We start from the raw sequence: 18,428 nt of genomic DNA on the forward strand, positions 1-18,428 counted from the left end.
ACATTAGATGAACCTCAAGAGTTAACACACCCGATGTATTTGTACATACACATCATCAAATGTTTTCATCATATCATTTGGAAGACATTTGGACAGACTGACAAAAGCAATGGAAAAAGTGTGCAGTTGCTTCCAGTATAGCCATTTCTGCAGCTACACATGCATCGTCCAAAAGAGCCAGGTATAGGAGTTCCGCCATTTTGATAGCTGATGTCAGTGCTTGTGCACACTAAAGGTGGGACAATATTTTACAAAATGGGCTTCACTGAAATCTAAGTCAAGAGACCCTCCCATTTGTCAGTTTTCTTTTCTTTTTAAACATTAGATGAACCTCAAGAGTTAATAGATCTGGTGTATTTGTACATGAACATCATCAAATGTTTTTATCATGTCATTTGGAAGACATTTGGACGGATTCACAAGATGCAATTAGAACTGCTGTCTATAAGGCTCGCGTACTCTGACCTCTGGTCTGACAGTTGCTTCCACTATAGTCATTTCTGCAGCTACATGCACAGCTCCCCAATGAGCCAGATACAGGGGTCCGCCATTTGGACAGCTGATGTCAGCGCATGTGCACACTAAAGGTGGGACAATATTTAAAGATATGGGCTTCACTGAAATCTAAGTCAAGAGACCCTCCCATTTATCAGTTTTCTTTTCTTCTTAAACATTAGATGAACCTCAAGAGTTAACACTCCTGATGTGTTTGTACATACATATCATCAAATGTTTTCATCATATCATTTGGAAGACATTTGGACAGACCGACAAAAAGCAATGGAAAATGTTGATCATAACGCTCGCGTGCACTGACGTCTGGTCTGACAGTTGCTTCCACTATAGTTATTTCTGCAGCTACATGCACAGCTCCCAAATGAGCCAGAAACAGTGGTCCGCCATTTGGACAGCTGATGTCAGCGCATGTGCACACTAAAGGTGGGACAATATTTTACAAAATGGGCTTCACTGAAATCTAAGTCAAGAGACCCTCCCATTTATAAGTTTTCTTTCCTTCTTAAACATTGGATGAACCTCAAGAGTTAACACTCCTGATGTGTTTGTACATACACATCATCAAATGTTTTCATCATATCATTTGGAAGACATACGGAGAGACCGACAAAAGCAATGGAAAATGTTGATCATAACGCTCGCGTGCACTGACGTATGGTCTGACAGTTGCTTCCACTATAGTTATTTCTGCAGCTACATGCACAGCTCCCAAATGAGCCAGAAACAGTGGTCCGCCACTTGGACAGCTGATGTCAGTGCTTGTGCATACTAAAGGTGGGACAATATTTTACAAAAATGGGCTTCACTGAAATCTAAGTCAAGAGACCCTCCCATTCATCAGTTTTCTTTCCTTCTTAAACATTAGATGAACCTCAAGAGTTAACACTCCTGATGTGTTTGTACATACATATCATCAAATGTTTTCATCATATCTTTTGGAAGACATTTGGACAGACCGACAAAAAGCAATGGAAAATGTTGAACATAACGCTCGCGTGCACTGACGTCTGGTCTGACAGTTGCTTCCACTGTAGTTATTTCTGCAGCTACATGCACAGCTCCCAAATGAGCCAGAAACAGGGGTTCCGCCATTTTGACAGTTATTGTCAGCGCTTGTGCATACATTTGTCAGTTCTCCTTTCTTCAAACATTAGATGAACCTCAAGAGTTAAAACACTTGATCTATTTGTACATACACATCATCAAATGTTTTCATTATGTCATTTGGAAGACATTTGGACAGACCGACAAAAGCAATAAAAAATGTTGAACATGACGCTTGCGTGCACTAACCTCTGGTCTGACAGTTGCTTCCAGTATAGCCATTTCTGCAGCTGCAGATGCATCGTCCAAAAGGGCCAGTTGTAGGAGTTCCGCCATTTTGACAGCTGATGTCAGCGCTTGTGCACACTAAAGGTGGGACAATATTTTACAAAATGGGCTTCACTGAAATCTAAGTCAAGAGACCCTCCCATTTATCAGTTTTCTTTTCTTCTTAAACATTAGATGAACCTCAAGAGTTAATAGATCTGGTGTATTTGTACATGAACATCATCAAATGTTTTTATCATGTCATTTGGAAGACATTTGGACGGATTCACAAGAAGCAATTAGAACTGCTGTCTTTAAGGCTTGCGTACTCTGACCTCTGGTCTGACAGTTGCTTCCACTATAGTCATTTCTGCAGCTACATGCACAGCTCCCCAATGAGCCAGATACAGGGGTCCGCCATTTGGACAGCTGATGTCAGAACGCTCGGGTGCACTGACGTCTGATCTGATAGTTGCTTCCACTGTCGTCATTTCTGCAGCTACATGCACAGCTCCCAAATGAGCCAGAAACAGGGGTTCCGCCATTTTGACAGTTATTGTCAGCGCTTGTGCATACATTTGTCAGTTCTCCTTTCTTCAAACATTAGATGAACCTCAAGAGTTAAAACACTTGATCTATTTGTACATACACATCATCAAATGTTTTCATTATCTCATTTGGAAGACATTTGGGCAGACCGACAAAAGCAATGAAAAATGTTCAACATAACGCTCGCGTGCACTAACCTCTGCTCTGACAGTTGCTTCCAGTATAGCCATTTCTGCAGCTACACATGCATCGTCCAAAAGAGCCAGCTGTAGGAGTTCCGCCATTTTGACAGCTGATGTCAGCGCTTGTGCACACTAAAGGTGGGACAATATTTTACAAAATGGGCTTCACTGAAATCTAAGTCAAGAGAACCTCCCATTTATAAGTTTTCTTTCCTTCTTAAACATTGGATGAACCTCAAGAGTTAACACTCCTGATGTGTTTGTACATACACATCATCAAATGTTTTCATCATATCATTTGGAAGACATTTGGACAGACCGACAAAAAGCAATGGAAAATGTTGATCATAACGCTCGCGTGCACTGACGTCTGGTCTGACAGTTGCTTCCACTATAGTTATTTCTGCAGCTACATGCACAGCTCCCAAATGAGCCAGAAACAGTGGTCCGCCATTTGGACAGCTGATGTCAGCGCATGTGCACACTAAAGGTGGGACAATATTTTACAAAATGGGCTTCACTGAAATCTAAGTCAAGAGACCCTCCCATTTATAAGTTTTCTTTCCTTCTTAAACATTGGATGAACCTCAAGAGTTAACACTCCTGATGTGTTTGTACATACACATCATCAAATGTTTTCATCATATCATTTGGAAGACATACGGAGAGACCGACAAAAGCAATGGAAAATGTTGATCATAACGCTCGCGTGCACTGACGTATGGTCTGACAGTTCCTTCCACTATAGTTATTTCTGCAGCTACATGCACAGCTCCCAAATGAGCCAGAAACAGTGGTCCGCCACTTGGACAGCTGATGTCAGTGCTTGTGCATACTAAAGGTGGGACAATATTTTACAAAAATGGGCTTCACTGAAATCTAAGTCAAGAGACCCTCCCATTCATCAGTTTTCTTTCCTTCTTAAACATTAGATGAACCTCAAGAGTTAACACTCCTGATGTGTTTGTACATACATATCATCAAATGTTTTCATCATATCTTTTGGAAGACATTTGGACAGACCGACAAAAAGCAATGGAAAATGTTGAACATAACGCTCGCGTGCACTGACGTCTGGTCTGACAGTTGCTTCCACTGTAGTTATTTCTGCAGCTACATGCACAGCTCCCAAATGAGCCAGAAACAGGGGTTCCGCCATTTTGACAGTTATTGTCAGCGCTTGTGCATACATTTGTCAGTTCTCCTTTCTTCAAACATTAGATGAACCTCAAGAGTTAAAACACTTGATCTATTTGTACATACACATCATCAAATGTTTTCATTATGTCATTTGGAAGACATTTGGACAGACCGACAAAAGCAATAAAAAATGTTGAACATGACGCTTGCGTGCACTAACCTCTGGTCTGACAGTTGCTTCCAGTATAGCCATTTCTGCAGCTGCAGATGCATCGTCCAAAAGGGCCAGTTGTAGGAGTTCCTCCATTTTGACAGCTGATGTCAGCGCTTGTGCACACTAAAGGTGGGACAATATTTTACAAAATGGGCTTCACTGAAATCTAAGTCAAGAGACCCTCCCATTTATCAGTTTTCTTTTCTTCTTAAACATTAGATGAACCTCAAGAGTTAATAGATCTGGTGTATTTGTACATGAACATCATCAAATGTTTTTATCATGTCATTTGGAAGACATTTGGACGGATTCACAAGAAGCAATTAGAACTGCTGTCTATAAGGCTTGCGTACTCTGACCTCTGGTCTGACAGTTGCTTCCACTATAGTCATTTCTGCAGCTACATGCACAGCTCCCCAATGAGCCAGATACAGGGGTCCGCCATTTGGACAGCTGATGTCAGAACGCTCGGGTGCACTGACGTCTGATCTGATAGTTGCTTCCACTGTCGTCATTTCTGCAGCTACATGCACAGCTCCCAAATGAGCCAGAAACAGGGGTTCCGCCATTTTGACAGTTATTGTCAGCGCTTGTGCATACATTTGTCAGTTCTCCTTTCTTCAAACATTAGATGAACCTCAAGAGTTAAAACACTTGATCTATTTGTACATACACATCATCAAATGTTTTCATTATCTCATTTGGAAGACATTTGGGCAGACCGACAAAAGCAATGAAAAATGTTCAACATAACGCTTGCGTGCACTAACCTCTGCTCTGACAGTTGCTTCCAGTATAGCCATTTCTGCAGCTACACATGCATCGTCCAAAAGAGCCAGCTGTAGGAGTTCCGCCATTTTGACAGCTGATGTCAGCGCTTGTGCACACTAAAGGTGGGACAATATTTTACAAAATGGGCTTCACTGAAATCTAAGTCAAGAGAACCTCCCATTTATAAGTTTTCTTTCCTTCTTAAACATTGGATGAACCTCAAGAGTTAACACTCCTGATGTGTTTGTACATACACATCATCAAATGTTTTCATCATATCATTTGGAAGACATTTGGACAGACCGACAAAAGCAATAAAAAATGTTGAACATAACGCTCGCGTGCACTGACGTCTGGTCTGACAGTTGCTTCCACTGTAGTTATTTCTGCAGCTACATGCACAGCTCCCAAATGAGCCAGAAACAGGGGTTCCGCCATTTTGACAGTTATTGTCAGCGCTTGTGCATACATTTGTCAGTTCTCCTTTCTTCAAACATTAGATGAACCTCAAGAGTTAAAACACTTGATCTATTTGTACATACACATCATCAAATGTTTTCATTATGTCATTTGGAAGACATTTGGACAGACCGACAAAAGCAATAAAAAATGTTGAACATGACGCTTGCGTGCACTAACCTCTGGTCTGACAGTTGCTTCCAGTATAGCCATTTCTGCAGCTGCAGATGCATCGTCCAAAAGAGCCAGTTGTAGGAGTTCCGCCATTTTGACAGCTGATGTCAGCGCTTGTGCACACTAAAGGTGGGACAATATTTTACAAAATGGGCTTCACTGAAATCTAAGTCAAGAGACCCTCCCATTTATCAGTTTTCTTTTCTTCTTAAACATTAGATGAACCTCAAGAGTTAATAGATCTGGTGTATTTGTACATGAACATCATCAAATGTTTTTATCATGTCATTTGGAAGACATTTGGACGGATTCACAAGAAGCAATTAGAACTGCTGTCTATAAGGCTTGCGTACTCTGACCTCTGGTCTGACAGTTGCTTCCACTATAGTCATTTCTGCAGCTACATGCACAGCTCCCCAATGAGCCAGATACAGGGGTCCGCCATTTGGACAGCTGATGTCAGAACGCTCGGGTGCACTGACGTCTGATCTGATAGTTGCTTCCACTGTCGTCATTTCTGCAGCTACATGCACAGCTCCCAAATGAGCCAGAAACAGGGGTTCCGCCATTTTGACAGTTATTGTCAGCGCTTGTGCATACATTTGTCAGTTCTCCTTTCTTCAAACATTAGATGAACCTCAAGAGTTAAAACACTTGATCTATTTGTACATACACATCATCAAATGTTTTCATTATCTCATTTGGAAGACATTTGGGCAGACCGACAAAAGCAATGAAAAATGTTCAACATAACGCTCGCGTGCACTAACCTCTGCTCTGACAGTTGCTTCCAGTATAGCCATTTCTGCAGCTACACATGCATCGTCCAAAAGAGCCAGCTGTAGGAGTTCCGCCATTTTGACAGCTGATGTCAGCGCTTGTGCACACTAAAGATGGGACAATATTTTACAAAATGGGCTTCACTGAAATCTAAGTCAAGAGAACCTCCCATTTATAAGTTTTCTTTCCTTCTTAAACATTGGATGAACCTCAAGAGTTAACACTCCTGATGTGTTTGTACATACACATCATCAAATGTTTTCATCATATCATTTGGAAGACATACGGAGAGACCGACAAAACCAATGAAAAATGTTGAACATAACGCTCGCGTGCACTGACGTCTGGTCTGACAGTTGCTTCCACTGTAGTTATTTCTGCAGCTACATGCACAGCTCCCCAATGAGCCAGAAACAGGGGTTCCGCCATTTTGACAGTTATTGTCAGCGCTTGTGCATACATTTGTCAGTTTCTTCAAACATTAGATGAACCTCAAGAGTTAAAACACTTGATCTATTTGTACATACACATCATCAAATGTTTTCATTATCTCATTTGGAAGACATTTGGGCAGACCGACAAAAGCAATGAAAAATGTTCAACATAACGCTCGCGTGCACTAACCTCTGCTCTGACAGTTGCTTCCAGTATAGCCATTTCTGCAGCTACAGATGCATCGTCCAAAAGAGCCAGCTGTAGGAGTTCCGCCATTTTGACAGCTGATGTCAGCGCTTGTGCACACTAAAGGTGGGACAATATTTTACAAAATGGGCTTCACTGAAATCTAAGTCAAGAGACCCTTCCATTTATCAGTTTTCTTTCCTTCTTAAACATTATATGAACCTCAAGAGTTAACACTCCTGATGTGTTTGTACATACACATCATCAAATGTTTTCATCATATCATTTGGAAGATAAAAAGCAATGGAAAATGTTGATCATAACGCTTGCGTGCACTGACGTTTGGTCTGACAGTTGCTTCCACTGTAGTTATTTCTGCAGCTACATGCACAGCTCCCAAATGAGCCAGATACAGTGGTCCGCCATTTGGACAGCTGATGTCAGTGCTTGTGCACACTAAAGATGGGACAATATTTTACAAAGATGGGCTTCACTGAAATCTAAGTCAAAACACCCTCCCATTTATCAGTTTTCTTTCCTTCTTGAACATTAGATGAACCTCAAGAGTTAACACTCCTGATGTGTTTGTACATACATATCATCAAATGTTTTCATCATATCATTTGGAAGACATTTGGACAGACCGACAAAAAGCAATGAAAAATGTTGAACATAACGCTCGCGTGCACTGACGTCTGGTCTGACAGTTGCTTCCACTGTAGTTATTTCTGCAGCTACATGCACAGCTCCCAAATGAGCCAGATACAGGGGTCCGCCATTTGGACAGCTGATGTCAGTGCTTGTGCATACTAAAGATGGGACAATATTTTACAAAAATGGGCTTCACTGAAATCTAAGTCAAGAGACCCTCCCATTTATCAGTTTTCTTTTCTTCTTGAACATTAGATGAACCTCAAGAGTTAAAAGATCTGATGTATTTGTACATACATATCATCAAATGTTTTCATCATATCATTTGGAAGACATTTGGACAGACCGACAAAAAGCAATGGAAAATGTTGATCATAACGCTTGCCTGCACTGACGTTTGGTCTGACAGTTGCTTCCACTGTAGTTATTTCTGCAGCTACATGCACAGCTCCCAAATGAGCCAGATACAGTGGTCCGCCATTTGGACAGCTGATGTCAGTGCTTGTGCATACTAAAGGTGGGACAATATTTTACAAAAATGGGCTTCACTGAAATCTAAGTCAAGAGACCCTCCCATTTATCAGTTTTCTTTCCTTCTTGAACATTAGATGAACCTCAAGAGTTAAAACATCTGATGTATTTGTACATACACATCATCAAATGTTTTCATCATATCATTTGGAAGACATTTGGACAGACCGACAAAAAGCAATGGAAAATGTTGATCATAACGCTTGCGTGGACTGACGTCTGGTCTAAAAGTTGCTTCCACTGTAGTTATTTCTGCAGCTACATGCACAGCTCCCAAATGAGCCAGAAACAGGGGTTCTGCCATTTTGACAGTTATTGTCAGCGCTTGTGCATACATTTGTCAGTTCTCCTTTCTTCAAACATTAGATGAACCTCAAGAGTTAAAACACTTGATCTATTTGTACATACACATCATCAAATGTTTTCATTATGTCATTTGGAAGACATTTGGACAGACCGACAAAAGCAATAAAAAATGTTGAACATGACGCTTGCGTGCACTAACCTCTGGTCTGACAGTTGCTTCCAGTATAGCCATTTCTGCAGCTACAGATGCATCGTCCAAAAGAGCCAGTTGTAGGAGTTCCGCCATTTTGACAGCTGATGTCAGCGTTTGTGCACACTAAAGGTGGGACAATATTTTACAAAATGGGCTTCACTGAAATCTAAGTCAAGAGACCCTTCCATTTATCAGTTTTCTTTCCTTCTTGAACATTGGATGAACCTCAAGAGTTAAAACATCTGATGTATTTGTACATACACATCATCAAATGTTTTCATCATATCATTTGGAAGATAAAAAGCAATGGAAAATGTTGATCATAACGCTTGCGTGCACTGACGTTTGGTCTGACAGTTGCTTCCACTGTAGTTATTTCTGCAGCTACATGCACAGCTCCCAAATGAGCCAGATACAGTGGTCCGCCATTTGGACAGCTCATGTCAGCGCTTGTGGACACTAAAGGTGGGACAATATTTTACAAAATGGGCTTCACTGAAATCTAAGTCAAAACACCCTCCCATTTATCAGTTTTCTTTCCTTCTTGAACATTAGATGAACCTCAAGAGTTAACACTCCTGATGTGTTTGTACATACATATCATCAAATGTTTTCATCATATCATTTGGAAGACATTTGGACAGACCGACAAAAAGCAATGAAAAATGTTGAACATAACGCTCGCGTGCACTGACGTCTGGTCTGACAGTTGCTTCCACTGTAGTTATTTCTGCAGCTACATGCACAGCTCCTAAATGAGCCAGATACAGTGGTCCGCCATTTGGACAGCTGATGTCAGTGCTTGTGCATACTAAAGATGGGACAATATTTTACAAAATGGACTTCACTGAAATCTAAGTCAAGAGACCCTCCCATTTATCAGTTTTCTTTTCTTCTTACATATTACATGAACCTCAAGAGTTAATACACCTGATCTATTTGTACATACATATCATCAAATGTTTTCATCACATCATTTGGAAGACATTTGGACAGACCGACTAAAAGCAGTGGAAAATGTTGATCATAAGGCTTGCCTACTCTGACGTTTGGTCTGACAGTTGCTTCCACTATAGTCATTTCTGCAGCTACATGCACAGCTCCCAAATGAGCCAGAAACAGGGGTTCTGCCATTTTGACAGTTATTGTCAGCGCTTGTGCATACATTTGTCAGTTCTCCTTTCTTCAAACATTAGATGAACCTCAAGAATTAAAAAACCTGATGTATTTGTACATACGCATCATCAAATGTTTTCATCATGTCATTTGGAAGACATTTGGACAGACCGACAAAAGCAATTGAAAATGTTGATCATAACACTCGCGTGCACTGACCTCTGTTCTGACAGTTGCTTCCAGTATAGTCATTTCTGCAGCTACAGATGCATTGTCCAAAAGAGCCAGGTATAGGAGTTCCGCCATTTTGACAGCTGATGTCAGCGCTTGTGCACACTAAAGTAGGGACAATGTTTTACAAAATGGGCTTCACTGAAATCTAAGTCAAGAGACTTTCGCATTTGTCAGTTTCGTTTTCTTCTCCATACATTAGATGAACCTCAAGAGTCAATACATCTGGTGTATTTGTACATACATATCATTAAATGTTTTTATGAATGAAAACGCCGACAATAACGATTGCATACACTGACCCCTAGTCTGGAAGTTTGTTCCAGTATATGCAATTCTGCATCTACAAACACATCGTCGAAAAGTGCCAGATACAGGGGTTCTGTCAGTGTCAGCGCTTGGGATCACTAAAAGCAATATTGCTCCCAATTAAATGCAATTGACATTCAGTCTACGAATATACAATATCTATTTGTACTTTATCACTTTCTTACAATTTAGATTTCATGTATTTTTTCCTTGATGGAGCCAGATACAGCCAGATATAGAATTAATGTCAGCATTTGTGCTCAACACAAGTTGCTCAGGTTGGTCTATACTTATATGGCATATTTTTTTTAATTTGTAGTACACGTACTTCCATAATTTCCTGTTGTTAAGGATGTTGATCATTTCCAGGTCAAACTGAGAAACATAGACGGAAAATTGAATCTTTTCTTGAGGAAACGTATGTAGTGCAATATTTACGGTTGAGTGGACTGACACAAGCTGACTGACTGAACAGGCTGACTGACAGCTTAACTCACTATTCACATTGCCTCTCACCTCTGATGTCACATCGTGTTCCGCTCCAGCCGGCACTACACGCACAGAGACAATTGCCGAAGTTGTCAGCTTGAGCGACACCATTGATGCAGCCAGTGAGAGCGTTCGTACATACTGCGAAAAACCGAAATTTCAGTGAAAGACTGTTTTCGTGGACAGAGAAGGTAGTATGTAAGCAGCAGACTTAGTGTGTCTCCTCCACCAACACAGCACTTCATTCTTCTCTCTCTCTCTCTCTCTCTCACACACACAGACACACACACACACACATACACAGACACACACACACACACACACGCACGCGCGCACTCACTTACCACGGTTTTCACATCTGGATCCGGTGTAGCCAGCGGCACAGAAACAGCGACAGACATTGGTGTTGTCGAAGTTAGCATTACCGTTGATGCATCCGATTTCAGCATTTGTACAAACATCGGCTGTAACAGTCTAGCAGGCTAGGACAACGCATACAGTTATATCTCAGCACAGATAGCCTCACACAGTTTGGAAACAAGAAGTAAAAATCATCGGTAATGGTTATGAAAACTTATAAAACCATCATAACGATTCAGTAAATGTCAATGGAATATTTATAAAAATATTGAAGTATGTATTTTCATGCACAGATAAGCACCCATTTATGTGCCATTCACCGCACTTCTGAAATGAAAGAATATCACACAGTTTTAAAGTGTTGTGTAGTGTCTAAATAGCATGCCTCTTTGGATGGACTTGTATTTGAAAAAGGTGCGATAAATTAGGAAAAGCATACAGAGGATAACATCACAAAGTGGGCGACTCGCGAACAATAATCGCAAAACCAATGCCAAATAAAAGGAAGGTAACCCACTATCTGTTTCACTGCAGGTAGCTCCGATGAACCCGGGGTTGCAGACACAGCCGCAAATACCGTTGAAGTCAAACTGGGGGTAGCCGTTGATACAACCAGCGATGGTATTGTCGCACACGCGAACAACACCTGAAAAGAACATTGCAAACTGTTACGTATGGGTTCTGCAGAATAGATGTCCAGAATCTTCACTCTATTCATCGGCTGTTGCTTTAGGGGTATGTTGTTGTAGAAGTGTGTATAGTGCAAGTACATGTAGATGTTGGTATTTTTAGCATAGTGCTATTTGTAACGGTGAAAGAAGTATAAAGGCACCTACCTCCACAGAGCAATGAGCTGAATTCAACAGAATATAGTTCCAGATAGGTGTTGATCTCGAACAGGTTGTCGCGATTGTTGCCAGCAAGGCTCAGAAGGTCGGAACTTCTGATGTCGTCACCGACTCCGATGACGATAACTTCATAACCCGCCCTACGAGCGTCGTTGACAGCATCGATGGCGTTCTCCAAACTGAGTGGAGGCCCATCGGTGATGAGAACAAGTGCTTTTTCGTTGTTTCTCCCAGCCTGGTCGAGGAGTTTCTGGGCTTCGACAATGCCGCTCGTGGTCCTAGTCCCGCTCAGAGGAAAGTTCAAACCATTTATCTCTGCTTCTACAACCATCTTGTTGGTGTTCGGAGCAGCCTGACTACCAATTTCGGTGCCGAAGACGGTCACGCCTATGGCGTTGGAAACGTTCTCATAACGATGGATGGCGCTCTTCAGATAGGCCTTGACAATGTCCTGGTGGTGGCACAGACTATCCGAGCCATCCACAACGAACATGAAATCACGGCAATCTGTGGAAGGAAAGCGTTTACTATTTGATTTTCATGCAAGCTAACAACTATTGTAGGCACAACTTACATACACTCATACCACTGAGCGTATAGTAAAACCTTCATCTAAACATACTGGAATTGAATACATGGCACGCTTTGTGGATGACAACTTCTTTTTATTCTGTACACGACGTTTCAGAGATAATTCTTGCTCCTTCATCAGGTGAATGAAGAAGAAAGAATTAGCTCTGAAACGTCGTGTAAAGAATAAAAGGAAGTTGTCATCCATAAAACGTGTCATGTATTCATATTCGTTCAACTTCTAAATGGCTTTCCAAAACTTACTCGAATTGGCTGGGATCCCGGGGAGAATGACCCCTGCAACAAATGACAAAACTGGTGTTAGGTCACGGTAGAGCTGGTTTGCTACCATATTCTGATATACAATGTCTAACAAACGTGACAACTCAGTGCCGTTCTATACAGCTCACTGAAGTCCCAAACAAGGTAATGTCGTCCTATACAACTTGATGTAGTCCAATACTACTCAATGAAGTATAATGCAGTCCGGTACAACTCAATGTAGTTCAGTGTAACTCTGTTCAGTCCAGTACAACTCAATGTAGTTCAGTGTAACTCTGTTCCGTCCAGTACAACACAATGCAGTTCAGTGTAACTCTGTTCCGTCCAGTACAACACAATGTAGTTCAGTGTAACTCTGTTCCGTCCAGTACAACTCAATGTAGTTCAGTGTAACTCTGTTCCGTCCAGTACAACACAATGCAGTTCAGTGTAACTCTGTTCCGTCCAGTACAACACAATGTAGTTCAGTGTAACTCTGTTCCGTCCAGTACAACTCAATGCAGTTTTATGCAACTTCGTCTAGTTTAGTACAATTTAATGTATCTTTCTGCTACTAAAGACAGTCTAATGCAGTCCAATGGAGTCCAGTACAGCCCTTCAGCCATCACGTAACACAAATCTGTAAAAATAGAAATCATTCTTTTTACACCTGTGTACTGACCTGGGCACATGAGTATGTCGCTCCAGTCTATAGACGTATTACCGTCCTGGATTCTACTTGAAATCTTCTTTTGGAGGCTGATTTGGGGTTCCTCAATCCCCATGCTGATAATGAAGATGCCCTCCAGCCAAGACAGAAGAGCCTCGTTGACAGTTGCGTGGAGGTTATAGGGACATCCGTCGGAGATAACAACTATGACGTTACCCTCCATCTTGTACTGCTCAAGAAGCTGTCGTGAGCGTCGCAGGGCTGTTGTTAATTCCGTCTTGTCCCTTGGCTGCTGTAGGATGTCGATCTCGTTGTACAACTGTTGGAACTGAGCAGCGTTGCGTGTTTGGAGAGGCATCTCACGGTAGATGCCGTCGCTGAAGAAGAGGACACCGACGTCGGTGCCAGCGAAAGAAGATGTCACGGATCTGATTTCACGCTTCAAGGTGTCTTTGGCCTTCTGGAAGCCATTTAAAGAGACGCTGTCGGAACCATCCACGACGAAGACGACATTGGCGGGGCATCTCTTCACTTTAACACAAACAAGGGCAATCAGCATCCTATTTTCCCCATGCTTGAAGGGGCACAATAAAACGTTGTTTCACTTTCCTTGTAGTCAGATTTTCAGTCGGTAATAACACAGGCGATTAATACAATAAATATTAATCAACTTAAGCTGCGGGCAGTTATAAAGTGAAAACGTGGTGCCATTTTACAGCTCCGGATGTCCTCAAGTGAGACATGAGCATTGAGACATCCCCACCTCGATACAGCTACCTCCTTTGAAGTCGCATAGAATATGTGTTTGACCAGTGATTTGTCCCCGATGTGTGTCACAGTCTGAGGATCATGGTTCCCGTTTTGGCAGAAACTGTGTTTTTATGGGTCTTTTTGTTTTGTTTTTGTTTTTGGGGGTTTTTTTTATTTGTCAACACCACGCTTGTAGGTTTTAACAAAGTGGTAAACGGTAATAACCTAGGACGCTTCAGTCTTCAATCCCACAATAAGCTTACTCACCTAACTCCCACCTAACACACCCACTCACTTACTCACTCACTGATTATCCCTCTTAATTCCATTAGCTGTTAGATATTTTTGCCACACACTCAAAAGTCACAGTTTTTAACATTAGTGCATTTCATTCTATAATAACTACCAGCCTAGGAATATACAGACACCATTGCTGCTATCGTTGCCTGAACTCTGCCTGCTAAACTTTACCATGTGGTTACATACCTTTAGTTGATCCCCAGTTGTAAAATTCGAAGCCCCAGCTCCTGGCTGTCGGTTTTGATTTGGGCTTCGTTTGTTGACCAGTAAGTGTGTCTACCCAGCCCCTAAGTAGCTTGGCATCTTGACCATAGTTCGCCCTGATATTTCCGGCGTGACCTTGACCTACCAAGCATGCGAGGGCGCATACCGCCAACCACAGCTTCATCCCGCTGGCACTGTGCTGAATTAAAGAGGGTACATTTGTAACTGATGATATGTTATTGCAAACGTCTCCACCTGTACAACTGCGAGGTTTCGGGGGTCGGCTCACAGATATAGAACAGATATAGTTTGGAAATTCAGATAGCACGTTTCACTCAACAGTTCCTATCTCAAAACCCCAAATCACTTAAAGTCGTAGCTCGGAGATATTACGTAAGTGCCGAAACAGGGAAATAACAATATTGAAAATTGACAAAGCGATGCATGCTCAATGCGCAAGAAATGAGAGGAAGGACACACGTAGTAAAATCATAGTATAAAATAAAACCTATGAATGATAACCTGAAATAAGGCCTTTGAATAATAGTAGGAGATAATGTCCATAAACTAAAGTCAATGAATAATAGCCTGAACTAGGTGCGTCTAATGCAGTTAATGGTGATGAAAGTTTGATGTCCAGTGGACTTTAGTTACGTTGTCGAGGAGTTGCGTGAGTATAGGAGATCTGTTCACAGGTTAATGAGTTCTGAAGAGTCACATTTTGAGATCGAAAATCTTTATAGGGATGTAGTCTACTGGTGTATTAGAGATGGTGCAATGCCATTTTCATATTTGTACACCATACATAGAACTTTATTTTTTCCTCGCTTCAAATGAAAGTCAGCGCAAACCCTTAACAACATGTGTTAACTGTGATAACAGTCATACAACGCATCATGACCCAGAGCCCCGGGCATTATAGAATGTCCGGTATTATATGAGGGGGACACAAGCCGGATATAAGAAACCCAATTACCCTTGCTATTGATGGGCGGGAAACCAAAACCTGTTCCGGTTCAACCTTTCTATCTACGTCTGATTCAGAATAATGGTTGAACCATTACATCTGTAGATAAATCTACATATTCTAGTCTATATTCTCCAGCCTAATTAAACACGGTGTGAACAATAAAGCATCCCTAACTTGACTTTCAATTTGTCCGCTATAAGTTCTCACTGTGGGGAATTACCCATAATAAGAAATTCTAAAGTACAAAAGGCATACTATTCATATTGAAAGCATGCCAGCTATTGCGTGTACAAGGATAGGGTAGGTTATACTCGACGCTCTATTGCCATTATTGAGACACTTCTGCCAGCAAATGACAAATCCAATTAAATGCAACTGGTGTGTTTGAGGTGATTACAGACTACCGCAACAACATCTCCACAAACATGTGCATATGTACATAAATATATAAACCAAAATGTACCTTTAGGTATTGTCTCCTAAAGTTCCTTTCGAAAGTAGTATACAACTGGACAGTCAGAAGACGTCTCGTCACTTGGTCGTTTGTCCGAGCACTAGTCGTGTGGAAAGTCGGATTAATCTAGCCACACAATTGAAGAAAAGCACTTCATAGACCTACGTCATTTTACCAAATGGCAGGAGAATGTGTTTGTTTAGGGATGCGTGATCTGAAAGTTCCATGGGTTGTTCAAACTAGAAGTTGTCGCGTCCGAGCTAATTGCAGGGCCAGTGTGCTGCACGTTCATTGAGCGTTAATTGGAGCTGAGGGGGACACAAGAGACGACAGGACTCGACGTTTGTTCTTGGGGAGGAGCTTTCATCCACGGTGTTAACCGACCTCTTCAACCCGTGACGTCATCGCCCACCACAAGAAAACCGGCGGGTATGATGAAGAAACTTTTTGACAGGTCTGCACGAAATTTCGAGTGTGGCAGAGAATTCGTGAGGTTACAAACTTCCGTCCTTTCAAAAGAAGAGTATGCATACCAGAGGTGGTATGAATTGATGTTATATGTAGTGGGTTGTGATACTGCAGTTGCGCACCAAGCCTCAGATCATTTGACCCCAGATTTAATTGTTAAAGTTGAGCTGTGATTCAAAATTGGCATTTCCTTAAACCTCTATAGAACATGATATATGTTTAAATGCTCCAATGCAGGCTTTAAACAAGGTGCATGGACTACATATAATAACTTAGCACCTCAATTAAGAGTATAAACAAGTTTTTCATGCCTCTTTACCGTAAAGACAATGCCGAAACGAGCGGTGACCTGTGGGTATTCAAACATAACGACACTTAGACAGGGAAAGAACAAACATCTACAGAATAATAGTCTTCCGTGCATTGAAGAAAACCAGGCAAATAGTGGAGGCTGACAAGGTGTATTTGGTTGTCACGCCTATCCACGTTTACTATTCGGGAGTAGGTCAAGAAACCAATGTCCCTTTACGCATTTGCAGCAGAGCGATATCCACTTTGAAGCAACCTCACCAAATAACATGTCTCTTATCGATTCCCCTCTGTTTCCGTACTGCTGTGCGTTCCCCCGGATTATTACAATTCACACACACACACACACACACACACACACACACACACACACACACACACACACACACACACACACACACACACACACACACACACACACACACACCTTCTTGGTTTAATTAAGTCTTTTGATCTTCAAACAGTTCGGTTTTACTTGGGAAAGAGTTACGTGACCTGAGGACGTCCAGTTTATGTTTACTCTGTTGGGGAAGAGGGGTAGAAGAAGGAGGTGGGGAAAAGTTCTCGGAAACCTTGAAGATTGTAAAAGGATTCCTTAGTGTGCAGGTAACAAGACGACATATTAACTAGGTCATAGACCACTTGGTCGTTCAGATCGAAATTCGAATGTGCACGAGACAACTGTAAAGCCCATGTTTGTGCCCACCGCCGTGATGTTGCTGGAATATTCCAAAAGGCGGCTTAAAACGATACTCACTCACAACCCACTTTCAATCATGAAACTGTTAACTAGTCCACAAGCAGAACAACAGAGAATGGCGGAAGCGACTATATGTCCAGGAGGTACTTGTGGTATCCTGCATGCACCGAGTAGTACATAGTCACCTCACGTCACCACGACATTTTGATTAACGACATTGACACAAACATTTGTTGAGTCATATAAGAAAGTGAGGTGAGGCATATACGTCTCATGGTGTATAATAGTATGGGCTTCAATAAGTGCCACATTAAACAGCAATGTAAGACTGACTTCATACACCCAAAGACAAACCCACCCCCACCGTGGGGCAAATACTCATGTGTTTGTTAGATATTGTGGTCGTTTTGGAAAATGCCAATTAGATTTATACTCATCTTAATCTTAAAATCTTAACTCGCAAATGATTGGTAAAAAATGGAACTTATCTTCGATAAAGACGTTTTGCGAGATTTGATAGTAGAGTGTGTTTGCAGAGTCAGCAATGGCGTGTTTGGTTCTGTAGCCGCTGAACTCTTGAACCTGGAAACACTTGTTCCCATTACGGTCTAGCCAGACATTGTGATGTGGGGGATTGTTTTAATTAAGTCCATAAATTTCCAGATTGTATGTATTTGTCAGATGAGGAAACATTAACGAAAATATTTCAACAATACCACACATACTATATATTTGCCCAAATCGGCTATGAATTTTTTTTCAAACATTCAGTTGTCTGCAATACGTACACGCATTACTCACATTTTATTTTTTTGGAGAAGTAACTCATCCGCACTCGCGACAGTATCCTCCGTCTAGCTCAGATCTACTCATGGAAACCAACAAGGATACACATGAACGTACCAGTGTTCCTTTATTCTTTTCCACGTTACTTCACAAGCTTTGTATTGCTCTATTGGTGAAATACTGGATAGGAATAAAGGAACACTTGTACTTTCAAGGTTCCCTTGTTTGTTTCTAT

At 41.5% G+C, this 18,428-nt stretch overlaps 1 pseudogene; it reads right to left on the reverse strand.

The window, feature by feature from the left end:
* Positions 1 to 14,690, reverse strand: part of LOC137258534 (uncharacterized) — a 53,882-nt pseudogene extending 39,192 nt beyond the window's left edge.
* Positions 14,691 to 18,428: the final 3,738 nt, after the last annotated feature.

This window comes from Haliotis asinina, chromosome 1, assembly GCF_037392515.1.
Source record: "Haliotis asinina isolate JCU_RB_2024 chromosome 1, JCU_Hal_asi_v2, whole genome shotgun sequence".
NCBI lineage: Eukaryota > Metazoa > Mollusca > Gastropoda > Lepetellida > Haliotidae > Haliotis > Haliotis asinina.